At 38.3% G+C, this 12,500-nt stretch overlaps 3 long non-coding RNA genes and 1 pseudogene across 4 annotated transcripts in view; 2 read left to right on the top strand and 2 right to left on the bottom strand.

Moving 5' to 3' along the window:
* Positions 1-373, top strand: part of LOC137970810 (uncharacterized) — a 7,794-nt gene extending 7,421 nt beyond the window's left edge. Inside the window, exon 3 of the long non-coding RNA XR_011116872.1 lies at positions 1-373. This exon is cut by the window's left edge and continues 507 nt beyond it. This is a non-coding gene — a long non-coding RNA (uncharacterized lncRNA).
* A 541-nt stretch (positions 374-914) lies between these two features.
* The window catches only part of LOC137970811 (uncharacterized), a 53,908-nt gene continuing 42,322 nt past the window's right edge, over positions 915-12,500 (top strand). For both annotated transcript variants that reach the window (XR_011116874.1, XR_011116873.1), the window contains exons 1-2: positions 915-2,551; positions 3,891-3,985. This is a non-coding gene — a long non-coding RNA (uncharacterized lncRNA). The remainder of the gene's footprint in view (positions 2,552-3,890; positions 3,986-12,500) is intronic.
* LOC137970809 (Krueppel-like factor 5) lies at positions 4,205-6,476 on the bottom strand (annotated as a pseudogene).
* LOC137970812 (uncharacterized) overlaps positions 11,262-12,500 on the bottom strand; it is a 1,959-nt gene continuing 720 nt past the window's right edge. The window contains exon 2 of the long non-coding RNA XR_011116875.1: positions 11,262-12,285. This is a non-coding gene — a long non-coding RNA (uncharacterized lncRNA). The remainder of the gene's footprint in view (positions 12,286-12,500) is intronic.

Raw genomic sequence — 12,500 nt, forward strand, 5'->3', positions numbered from 1 at the left:
TTCTGTCTAAGTTTCTATGATATATTACCCACCTCACTAGTTTATTATGCTTGCCGACAGGAGGTAGTGAGATGTAAGAGTGACATGTTTTTGTCTTTGTAAAATATCAAAATAGTTTACAAGAATCATTGTTTAAAAAGTATTATTTTTACATTAATGTCACTTTTAAAAATCAAAACTGGTTTTTGTATAAGCAAACTAAATTTGATTCAATTAAAGATGTTATAATCATTGTGCATGGTGTTCTTTTGATTTCCAAAAATGAATGGAGTGAATGCGCCAGAGTTGCCGGTACTTTGAACCTAATATCAGAGTGACTTTAACTCTTATTTTGTGTTATGTGGCCGTAAGTTCGACCACATCACACCCTTGTTGAAAGACCTTCATTGGCTCCCAATTAAGCAACGAATCATTTTTAAAACTTTATTCCTCACGTTTAAAGCCATAAACAATTTAGCCCCTTATTATGTTCATGAGCTACTTCACCGGTATACACCTGGAACATCAGTGGGCTCATCAAGTTTAAACCTCGTAGTGATTCCGCCGTCTAATTTAAAGTCATATCGCGATCGAGCCTTTTCAGTTTGTGCCCCGAAGCTACAGAACAGCCTTCCAGGGCACATCAAGCAAGCCACAAGTGTTTATGCTTTTAAAAACAGTCTTAAAACAAAACTTTTCAAAAACACTTTTTTTCTGATTGAATCTTCGCTTTTACCAGATTCTACTGTGCTTTGAATTTTATTTTTAAGTTTCTACTTTGTATTGATCGTAAAGTACCTTAGAACTTTTGTTAAGGCGCTATATATGTGTATGTTATTATTACTATTATTATTATTTTTATTATTATTATCATTATCATTATCATTATCATTATCATTATCATTATCATTATCATTATCATTATCATTATCATTATTATTATTATTATTATTATTATTATTATTATTATTATTATATTATTATGGAGTTAAAATAACGTTTATCTTTGATGGAGTACAGTTGAAGGAACTCCTTTTTCAATCCAATACAACTCCTAAATCCAAAAACAGAGATTTTTTGAACCGAAAATTCTAACTCCGTTTTTCGAGTGTAAAATGCTGTACGACTTTGCTTTGCGGTAGATTAATATCATCACGATTGGCTTACACGTCTTCTTTGTCAGCTAGTCACTTATATGATATATCGTTACCTACAAACCTACATGCAGATCTTTTTTTTTTTTTTCAGTGCTTGATGTAAAAATTTAAAACGTGATCGTTGATGGCTGTTTATGTATTCAGTAATATATTCAAAAGGAAATGACGTAAAGGAAACGAAAATAGGCGTTAAAGCTCCTTTACAATTTTTAGTGTGTGCAAGAAATTCTCTACCGGTTACTATTTGGTGAGAATGTTCAAATGTTCAGCCACCTCCATAACAGGCTACGTGCCTTCGCATCATCGGTCTGAAGCTCATCTGTTGATCAGTGATGAATACAAGGTATGCTATACGATAACCAGCAGCAGTTCTTTCTCTACTATTCCGGCTAAATGTATGGGTTGGTTTCCAAAGCATGTGAGCGTTCTCGTAGGCAATTTATTGTATCATTTTTCTTCATATTGTACAATCATCACGTGGCACCTTTGGTTAGCCACGGAGCCCACGCGCATTTATCAGAACTCCACAATCAATGTGAAACATTAATGGACGTAAATCGCGTGCAGCCATATCTTGAAACTTATGACACATTAAAAGGGAAAAAAAACACTTTTACCGTGGATCGCTCATACTGACTGACAGGTTGGATACGAATGATAAAAGATTAGTTTAAATATGAACTAAGAGTCGTTGCTGCAATCTTATCCCCTGCATGAAGAACTGACTGCCAGTCAAGAATCAGGTATGTAAACAAACTTCTCGTCTTTGATAAACGCTGAATTCCTTGTCTGCTTATTACAACAACTGTTCCAAATGTATAATATTAAATGAAATTAAGAATCAAGGTGTAACTGCCCAACGGCTTTCACAATCAGTTTCAATATATCTGGGACATTTCATAAAGATCGATTTGTGCCAAACCTCGTGCATTAACCCCTTGGAAATGCACGCTTTTTCACTGTGGCCAATACTGTCAAACACGTAGTTCCTTCCTTCAACATTCAACCAGGAACAACTTTTGTAACTGACATCCCACGTGTTTTCAGGAGAGTGAACAGTCCTAGTACATTTTCTTATGTAACATTTGCCATGTCTTGAGCAATTTAGCTCTGTCTCGATGCGAACGCAATCGCGCTACACCGTAAATCGCGTGCAGCCATATTTTGAAACTTATGACACATTAAAAGGGGAAAAAAACACTTTTGCCGTGGATCGCTACACCGTAAATCGCGTGCAGCCATATCTTGAAACTTATGACACATTAAAAGGGAAAAAAAAACACTTTTACCGTGGATCGCTCATACTGACTGACAGGTTGGATACGAATGATAAAAGATTAGTTTAAATATGAACTAACAGTCGTCGCTGCCATCTTATCCCCTGCATGAAGAACTGGCTGCCAGTCAAGAATCAGGTATGTAAACAAACTTCTCGTCTTTGATAAACGCTGAATTCCTTGTCTGCTTATTACAACAACTGTTCCAAATGTATAATATTAAATGAAATTAAGAATCAAGGTGTAACAGTACTGCACAACGGCTTTCACAATCAGTTTCAATATATCTGGGACAGTTCATAAAGATCGATTTGTGCCAAACCTCGTGCATTAACCCCTTGGAAATGCACGCTTTTTCACTGTGGCCAATACTGTCAAACACATAGTTCCTTCCTTCAACATTCAACCAGGAACAACTTTTGTAACTGACATCCCACGTGTTTTCAGGAAAATGAACAGCTCTAGTACATTTTCTTATGTAACATTTGCCATGTCTTGAGAAATTTAGCTCTGTCTCGATGCGAACGCAAACGCGTTACACCGTTCGGACTATGCATAGTGAATATGAATAATGGCCTTGGAGCAAGGGTACACCATCAAACAAAAATAGTGTATAAAATCAGAAAATATGCTGCTTTGGAGAAACATGTTTGCAAGTCTCACAAATTTCCCTAAAGCTCACCACTGATGTCTTTTTTTCCCCAAAGTACTCGTTGCTCTTGAGACGAATTGTATTCTGCTAGCGCTCGTGCTCATTAAAAAAACTTCAGGTAATTCGGCATAAAAAAAACTGAATCCCGTCAGAAATTTGCAGTTGTGTATTGGTGAAGCCTTTCGAGTCAATAGTAAACCCAATAACACCAGTCTAGGAGCTGTTATCAGTAATAAAGAATTTAAACCTTCTTGTACGAGTTCGTGTTTGTATATAATCTTTAACCAGAAGTTGATTTGTGTCATCAAACCTTGTCAGTTACTATATCGTTTGTCAGAGTCTTTTAATCATGCAAAAATGGCTTTCTAAACGGCTGCAAGAGTTTTTCCAAACATGTCCACGATACATGGGAAAAATAAGAAACGAAAACAAAGGAGAAATTCGAAGAAAAATCACTCCTCGCCATGCTTCTCTCTGAAACCGCACATTTCAAGGTCATTTCAAGGTGATAAAAATAAAGGCGGATACAAAGAACTTAATACGTTTTGATATCTATTTTGCTTTTCAAACGATGTTCCATCATGAAGACTGATGTAGTCTCTTTGTCATAAGCTGTTGAACTCTCAAAGAACAGAGAAAAAGGAAGACCTCATGCATTTCTGATCTTTTGTGCATGTTAGGAACTGACAGAGGAGTCGATCTCTGAGTGAAACAGACTACCTCACAACGACCGACTTATTGACTGATTTCGTCTCCATTGTGAGTTGAGCCAGCTCGAAAAAAGAACAATTATTCATTATTTTGAGCATAAAATTGTTTGTCAAGTTTCCTTTCAGCAAGAGAATCATTCATTAATGTCGATGTTTCTGAAAATAAATCTCCTTGACTGAACTGACATGCAGAGGGATATCATCAGAAAGGTAAAACAACTGTAGAGAAAAGAGAATGTAAACAGGTAATATCTTTAAGTAAATGACAACTTTATTTAACCGGCTCCTTACGCCAAATTAACGTCATTGACAAAGATCCTCGCATGCCAACCAACGTGGACGCAAAAATCGATATGAATATGTTCTCTTCTTTAAAAGAACGCTCGTATATTACATATATCATATATATATATATATATATATATATATATATATATGTGCATATTCTATGTACAATTTAACTCACTTATCACGTTCTTAAAATTAACGAAATTGGTCCGAAATATAATTGAAAGTACAACTTTGTTATATCACTGCCAGCAAGTACTTAATGTTATTTGGAAAAATAGGAACTTGCACGGATTGATTTAGGTCAGTTGATGCAAAAAAAATATCGACACCGCCGTCAGGCGTCTTTAAAGTGTGGTACGAGAAATTGCAAACGCTACACGGGTTCTCTACATTAATGGATGTATTTTTTTTATATGCGAAGATCGGTGATCTGAACGACTAAAAGATTTTCCACAAAGAGGACATACGTACGGCTTTTCTCCAGTATGTCTTCGATAGTGGCGCTTGAGTTCATCTGAACGTCGGAAACACCATCCACAGATTTCCCAAGGACACAAGAAAGGTTTTTCACCAGTATGAATCCCCTTGTAAGTTCCGAGATGAGAGCTTTTGGTGTAATGGTTTTTACAGCCAGGGAAATCACAGAGAAAGGCATGATGTAGTTCCAGTTCTTTGTTATCGGAAACAGGTTGGACTGTTTGTGCATGTGTACTGAAATTACATCCGTATGCTACATCATCGTTCGATGTTGTGTGGACAGAAGACGGCGTTGTTGCAAGCATAGTTACCTGTGACCACTGGTGTCTTAGATTTAGAGCTGGAATAGACGCCGACTCTTCAACAGTGCACGTTCCCATTGTCATTCCTGTCTCTGGAAAGAGGCAGTTTTTCTTTCCTATAGTCATTTCTTGAAGCTTGGGTTGGGGAAGAGCTAGATAAGACGAGGTAACGTTGCAGGAGAAGATGAACACAGATAGCTATCCATCTCACGAAGGATCTTTTAGAGAAATAAGGGTTACCTTTAGTTTTATCCAATATCATGATTATTTCTGGTTTTAATCCCATACCTTGACTGATTGATATCGCGGGGAGCAATGGCTTTTGTCGGAAATGTATGTAGTTGTTAAAACTGTATGAAGAACTTTAAAGGATCCCTGTCATCCTTTACAGTTAAATTGCTAATGGCCATACATCTCCTTCAGGGCTCACAAACTTGTAAGAGAAGTTTAGCATTTTTAGAGCAATAGTGCTCGGCTTTGTGTCGCGAAAAGGTTAATTCATTGAGATATGAAATGAGCGAACTATTTTTTTCAGGGAGTTTGCAGAACAAACCGTCATTTTGATCCTCTGAGGAAAATCAGCAATTTATACAATGTCTCTCGAACTCATGATCCTTAATTGTATTTCTTACTCAAAGTAAGTTAATAGATTTCCGAGCAGTTGTCAATGTTTTCCTCCAATTGCTATTTATCAGCGGTAATATAAGGCTGGAAAACTAAAATATTGTCTGATTGTTTTATGTACCGTCCGAGAGTATCACAAAGCTCGAACTCGTCATTAGTGTTCACTCAAAAGCTCACATCAGAAATGCACGCTATTATAATATCACTTAGAAAATGCGTAAGTCGACTAAATCATTCATGCATTGCAACTGACCTGTTCAATTTCTTCCTCCCTAGTGGGTATTAGCAGCGAATAGATGCCGGCCGTTTCCAGATTTCCTTCGCCCTGATACGAATTTTGGTACATGACACCGTCTTGTCCTCTAAACAAGTTATCGAAACTTGTACAAGCCATAAGCATTTGGCTGTCTTCTTTAAGAGAGGGCCCCATGAACCAGTTGCCCGGTAGTCGGATTCATGCTTTATACGCAAAGGGTTCTGGGGTCGCCAGAGGACAAACATTGCAAGTCGCTGTGAGAAAATGTATGGCGGAAACTTACTCGACGTCCAAAAAAAAAGGATTTTGGAGAGAGATCAATGCCTTTTTCGACGGAGTTTTATTACAAATCGATTTGGGCAATGTTGATACGTGAGAAGTGTAAGTTTTTGTTTGAATAGCCGTGAAATATGAGATAAAATTAGCTGATTAACTTCCTTGCTTGCGTAAGGTTATTGTGAAATGGTCTCAAAATATTATAAAATAAGGAATAAATCTGGAGGAAATAGCTCAATAAAGCCTTTTAAGTGGTATTTACGTGTGTATAGGCTGGCCTATTTCTAAATTCAGCAATTCAAATAATTTTGGAAATATGCCTGATACGGCGATCAAATGTATTGCGCTTTGTGGGGTTGTGACAACGATCGAAGGTACTTAGGGAAGCAAAAGATTCTCAGTGCTCATGTTGAAATATTAAGATTTTACTTGCCCAGGAACAACAGTAACGTTTTTGTCGTGGGCTAGAACAAGCAATCGTGACCAATTCAAGGTTTCCATGAGTAAGTACAAAGGTCTTTTGAAATAATTTTGTACAAGGTTACAGAACCACTGAATGTCCTACACCGTTTGTACATGGGAGAGTATAATTGTGTGGGTACTAAAACCTAAAAGACCTGCTCCAAAGATCAGATCTACAGAGAACTAGTATATGAAGATGTATTGGTCGAAGTCATAGTGTAGCTTGACAAGTTTTCTTAGCTCCAGTGACATTGATACTTGTAGATGGCAGTTTGACAGAAGAAAAAGTTTGTTTACATGTAACAGCTGGCGCACATGAATTCCACACGGTGTTATCTAAATCTATCGAAACAGAGACTGCGCGCTGTATTGTGAGGAAGAGGAGCATTAAAACAGCTACCTCGAGGCAGAAGGAGATTGAAATAGTTTGCTTGAGCAGAATCATCGTACTTCATTAAAGTGATTGGACTCTCATAGAGTCTGTAGAAAAATAGTAGCGGCTGAAAAAACCGTTAGCTTTTTCTCAATCAATTTTTTGCACTGTTTAACATGGTCTGAGTCGTGGAACTTTTTTGAACTTCCGTTGCTAGATAAGTTTCGCGAAATGTAGAACCGCTTTCTACTTCTGCAACGGTCGCAGCAATCTTAGTGGTGATAAAAACGGGAGTTTCACCGTGTAACACCACTTCGTGAAACTGGTCTCGCTCGGTCTTGATACACTACGCTACGTAAGCCAATCAGATACCGGCTAAGGCGATGTAAACAACATTTCGATTCCCGAATGAGTTTCGACCTTTTATGTTACACGGTGCAACGCCTGCTGCTGAACCTTCTTTTTCCAGCGCCGTTGTACATAAGTTTTAGCTAAAAGTTTCAACGTGTTTCGAGACCATGACGCGGATCCTTACACGAGCAAGGTTAATCCGAATGAATATTAGGGAGTTTAAGCAAATCACTACGGATGGTGCGACTACGGCTGCCGTGGCTGAAAAGGTCTGGGGAGACTACGTCTCGGTGGTCTGCTAAATTTTAAGTTTAGCAAAGCAAAATACAAGGAAACATGGGCTAAAGGTGTTTAAAATGTCTTTTATTTAGTTTCTTACCTTCAAATGGCTTCACTGAAAGGACGATGGCCGTTGTTCGTCATGCTAGGACGAACAGATTATTTCTGAGCAAAAGCAAATGCTATACACCTTGTACAATAACAGCAATTTGATGGATGAAATATACAATTTCAGAGACAAATATCTCAAAAAATATCGAGTGAAAAAGACACATGTATCTATAATCAAAGAAGCAAAATAGCATCGTATAGTATCCAGATATAAATCCTCAAAGCAAACTTAACCGAAGAAAAACAACCGCGTGCTGAACTCACTTCGCCATTCCAACACCTTTGCCAAAACTTATCGTAAGTTCATAATACGGATTTACAAGCTTATGAGAGGCAACCTTGACACAATCCTTGCCTTAATTGACTTTAAAGGATATAGTATCCAACAGAATTCTTAAAATGCCGAGATGACCGTTGAAAAGGGCCAGAGAAGCGAAATAAACCCGACGTAGTAGCCACTACGGCAAAACATCGCGACTCACGTAGTCAGATTACACACTACGGCTGGATGCAACCGACGTACATGCGCAGTGTTTCATTTTGGGAGAAATTTAATTCCGGCAGCCGTATTAGCGCCAGCCGTAGCGATTTGCTTAAAGTCCCTATTATCTCATATTTCACGGTTATGAAAACAAAAACTTACACTTGCCACTTATTAACATTGGCTAAATCGATTTCTGATAAAACTGTATAGAGAAAAGCGTTGAGCCCTCTCCAAAATAGTTTTTTTGGAGGTCGAAATAACTTTCCGCCATACATTTTCTTAAAGCGACTTGCAATGTGTGCCCCTGGCGACCCCAGAACCCTTTGCATATAAAAAGGAATCAGATTTCTGGCACCACATTCATTGAACGGATTTATCTAACATACCCATAAGGCATACAACAGTAACTTACATAAAACGTAATTCTTCCTGATTGCGTGCTAGGATGACTTGACTTTTACGTGGGTTTGCGTGAATCTCTGCGCTTCCTGAAGTTAGCTGTGGATTTAGCAGTCACTTAAACCGATCGCCAGTGTTCTTATGCAAAGTTTGCCGCGCATTCGTTAGCCCCTCAAATGCTCTCCGAGGCTATTAAGAGTCACGCTGCAACAAGCAAAGGCCAAGTTATCAAGTGTGCTCAACGACGTTTAAAACGGGCTTTTAAACGTCGCATGTGCCGAATCTAATGCAAATGAGAAAAATCTATTGTTTTCGCTCATTTGCATTAGATTCAGCACATGTAAAATGCGACGTTTAAAACGGGCCTAAGTTACAAGAGCGGCTTTCCTTTCACCCTTATCTAGTTACGTCATGTCGCACACAATTATCTTTTTAAATAAAAACTTAAAGACGTTTGAATCTAAGGCCACAGCTAAACAATAAATGAACAAGAAAGATCGCGATTGATTTAATGTTCTGTTCCGCAGTTTTTCAGGCACGTAGATGATTCTAGAAGGCCAAGAAAGTTCGGGTAATGTTCGGAGGCTCCGATTGGTTCCCGAAATAGAAATTAGTTTTTTTCAGACTCAAACACGGAGGTATCGAATGTTCGCCAGTCGCTCGCTTTGTTTCGAGACTTGTATATTGCGAAACATATTCACGAACGGTGTTAAACAATGTGAAAACTGTAAATAACAGAAGGAACTTCTTTGCATTTGAACGTGACTTGGCACTCGGCTCATTCCTTGTAATACGCAAATTCAGGTTTCAATGTTTTAAAATAGCGGCGTTTTCTGAAGAATCATGAGTGGAAAAAAACCACTGGTAAGAGCGTTATGTTACAATAGGGTTCGATCAGGTGCAACTTGTGCACGGACCAATTCGTTGCAACGACTTCAACTTTTTGAAACGCTGAGTATTCCTGGAAAGAACTAACCACTTGCATTCAATCAAGCATATAATATGAACATTTTTTTGCTCATGTTGTCCCTTGTGCGTAATCAAGCTGCCTAACGTCCCTAACTGGCAGAACTTGTGGCAGGACTTGAAATTTAAGCCCACACATATCCTCAATTTACCCTTCCCATACGGAACTTTAATTAATTTCACCACGACATTTAACTTACAAAGATTCCGATTCAAGTTTGATGCGATTCTCCCGGTTATGGGATCTGTGGCACAAGTGAAATATAACCGACAGAACGGTTTTGTATAAGGATCGAGCAGCAGAAGAAACAAAGCAATATGTTTCTTTCTTCTTCTTAGTTGTTCTCACAAACTTCCGAACACTAGACATGAAAACCGTAATGTTAATGAGAATTATTATTGACAGGGGTAATCTTATTTTCTTTCTGTGATAATTTGTCTTTTGTTAAAATTTGTAAAATAGATCTTATTGTTAAAAAGGAGATTACACTGGCAGTTTCTGCTAAATTATGTCTCAGTCGTACTTAAGGCTATAATCTACATTGTCTGGTGTTTCGTATTATATTGCATTATTTCGGTCTTAAAAGAATGATTGTTGTACAAAACTTGGGAAGTTGAAGCTCAAAAAGAGCACCGTATATTAGTTGAAAAGGTGGCTATTATTTTAAACTATGACTGAGACCCTTGTAAGTGGGCCTAATTTATCTTGGTCAGGTGAAGCATCTCGGCATTTTGTTTGATCGTTTCTAAAAATAACGCTAATAGCAACTTGACCCAACTTACTTGGCGGCAAAATAACTGTAGGTTTTCCACACGGAAATGTCAGCTAAACTTAATCACCTAACGTTTGCGGATTGAGGGGAAGCGTTACGACCTTCGCAAGACCTTTCCCGGCAAATGGATCATTGGTGCCGTAATGCGGCAACTCTGACTTATCCGTTTTCACTTCTGTCCGTTTGGTTGCTAATCTCGTTATAAAACATACACTGTTGTGCGTTTGTGTTAGACTGCTCTGACGAGATGAAAGCCGTATCACAATAGGGCTCGAGTGCTTACAGAGGGATTAAGTTTCCGGTGATAAAAATGAAGTGGTTAATGGGATCAATGAACAAATATTTTCACTGAAAATTGAAGTTGTAGAGTATTGTTTTGGCTCTCGTATTTCAAGCGAAATGATAGGGTGACACGGAGGAGGCTATTTGAGTTATCGGTCAACATGCTTTGATTCTTTTATGTAGTATTTGCGATTATTTTACTGACCCAGATCCGGCGATGTAATAGTGCAAAATCTTCCCAACAAAAAAATGTTCATCATGACTAATTTGTATAATACACTGTGAGAAGGAGGGATAAGTTCATTCAAAAGATTGCATTCCAATAGACTTAACTATCAGAGTGCAAGTTGAAGTACTGCATATTTCTATGTAATCCATCTAACGAAGAGTTTCCACTTTTAAGGCTCAGGCTAATGCTCAGGTGGATTGCATGGGAATACATAGCACTTCCAAATTTCTGGCAGTTAATTTGTATGATGCGTGATGGTTATACAATGCTTTTAAGTAGAATGCTAAAAGCACAGGGGCGTTCTTTCACTGTTTGAGATAGACACTATAAATATAGTACTTTTTGTTTTTACTTTCGTCATCTCAGCTTTTGAAGGAACAACACACAAGCAGCGGTGAAAAACATGAGATACACCGAACTCTTGCAGCCCTGCTAGATATCAGATTTGGTACTGTCATTTGTTCTTTTGGTCAGCCTTAACTGAAAAAATAAATCTCCTCGATTAAACAAAGGTAAAATAACTGTAGAAAATAGAGAATGTAAACAGGTAATATCATTAAAGGAATGATAACTTTATTTAACCGGCTCCTTACGCCAAATTAGCATCATTGACAAAGATCCTTGCATGCCAACCAACGTGGACGCAAAAATCGACATGAATATGTTTTCTTCTTTAAAAGAACGCTCGTGTATTATATATACCACTGATATAGATGCATATGCTATGTACAGTTTAACTCACTTATCAGGTTGTTAAAATTAAAGAAGTTGGTCCGAAATGTAAATACAAATTTGTTATATCATGTCTACCAAGTACTTGATGTTAATTGGAAAAATAGGAACGTGCGCACGGATTGATTTAGGTATTGCTGCACAAAAATGACGGTCGACTCCCCCGGACAAATGTATCAGACCACTAAGAGTGTTACGAGAAATTGCAAACGCTACACGGGTTCTCTACATTAATGGATGTATTTTTTTGATATGAGAAGATCGGTGATCTGAACGACTAAAAGATCTTCCACAAAGAGGACATACGTACGGCTTTTCTCCAGTATGTCTTCGATAGTGGCGCTTAAGTTCATCTGAACGTCGGAAACACCACCCACAGTTTTCCCAAGGACACGGGAAAGGTTTTTTACCCGTATAACTCCGCCTGTCAGTTCCGAGATGAGAGCTTTTGGTGTAACAACGCTTTTTACAGCCAGGGAAATCACAGAGAAAGGCATGATGTACTTCCAGTTCTTTGTTATCGGAAACAGGTTGGACTGTTTGTGCATGTGTACTGAAATTACATCCATATGCTGCATCATCGTTCGATGTCGTGTGGACAGAAGACGGCGTTGTTGCAAGCATAGTTATCTGTGGCAACTGGTGTCTTAGATCTAGAGCTGGAAAAGACGCCGACTCTGCAACAGTACACGTTCCCATCGTTATTCCTGTCTCTGGAAAGCGGCAGTTTTTCTTTCCTATGGTCATGTCTAGAAGTTTGTTTTGGGGAAGATGCGATGAGGTTTCCACCGGTGACGTTGCAAGAGAAGATGAACTCAGACAGCTATCCATCTCACGAAGGATCTGTTAGAGAAATAAGAGTTACCTTGACGGGTTTTCTGGTTTTAATCCCATACCTTCGCCAAGTAAAATGCCACAACTGAGTAACCGGCTGATTGATATCGAGGAGCAATGGCTTTTGTCGGAAATGTATGTAGTTGTTGAAACTGAAGAACTTGAAAGGATTCCTGTCGTCCTTTGCAGTTGAACTGCTAATCGTCGTACATCTCCTTCAGGGA

This window comes from Montipora foliosa, chromosome 9 (assembly GCF_036669935.1).
Source record: "Montipora foliosa isolate CH-2021 chromosome 9, ASM3666993v2, whole genome shotgun sequence".
NCBI classification, from domain to species: Eukaryota; Metazoa; Cnidaria; class Anthozoa; order Scleractinia; family Acroporidae; genus Montipora; species Montipora foliosa.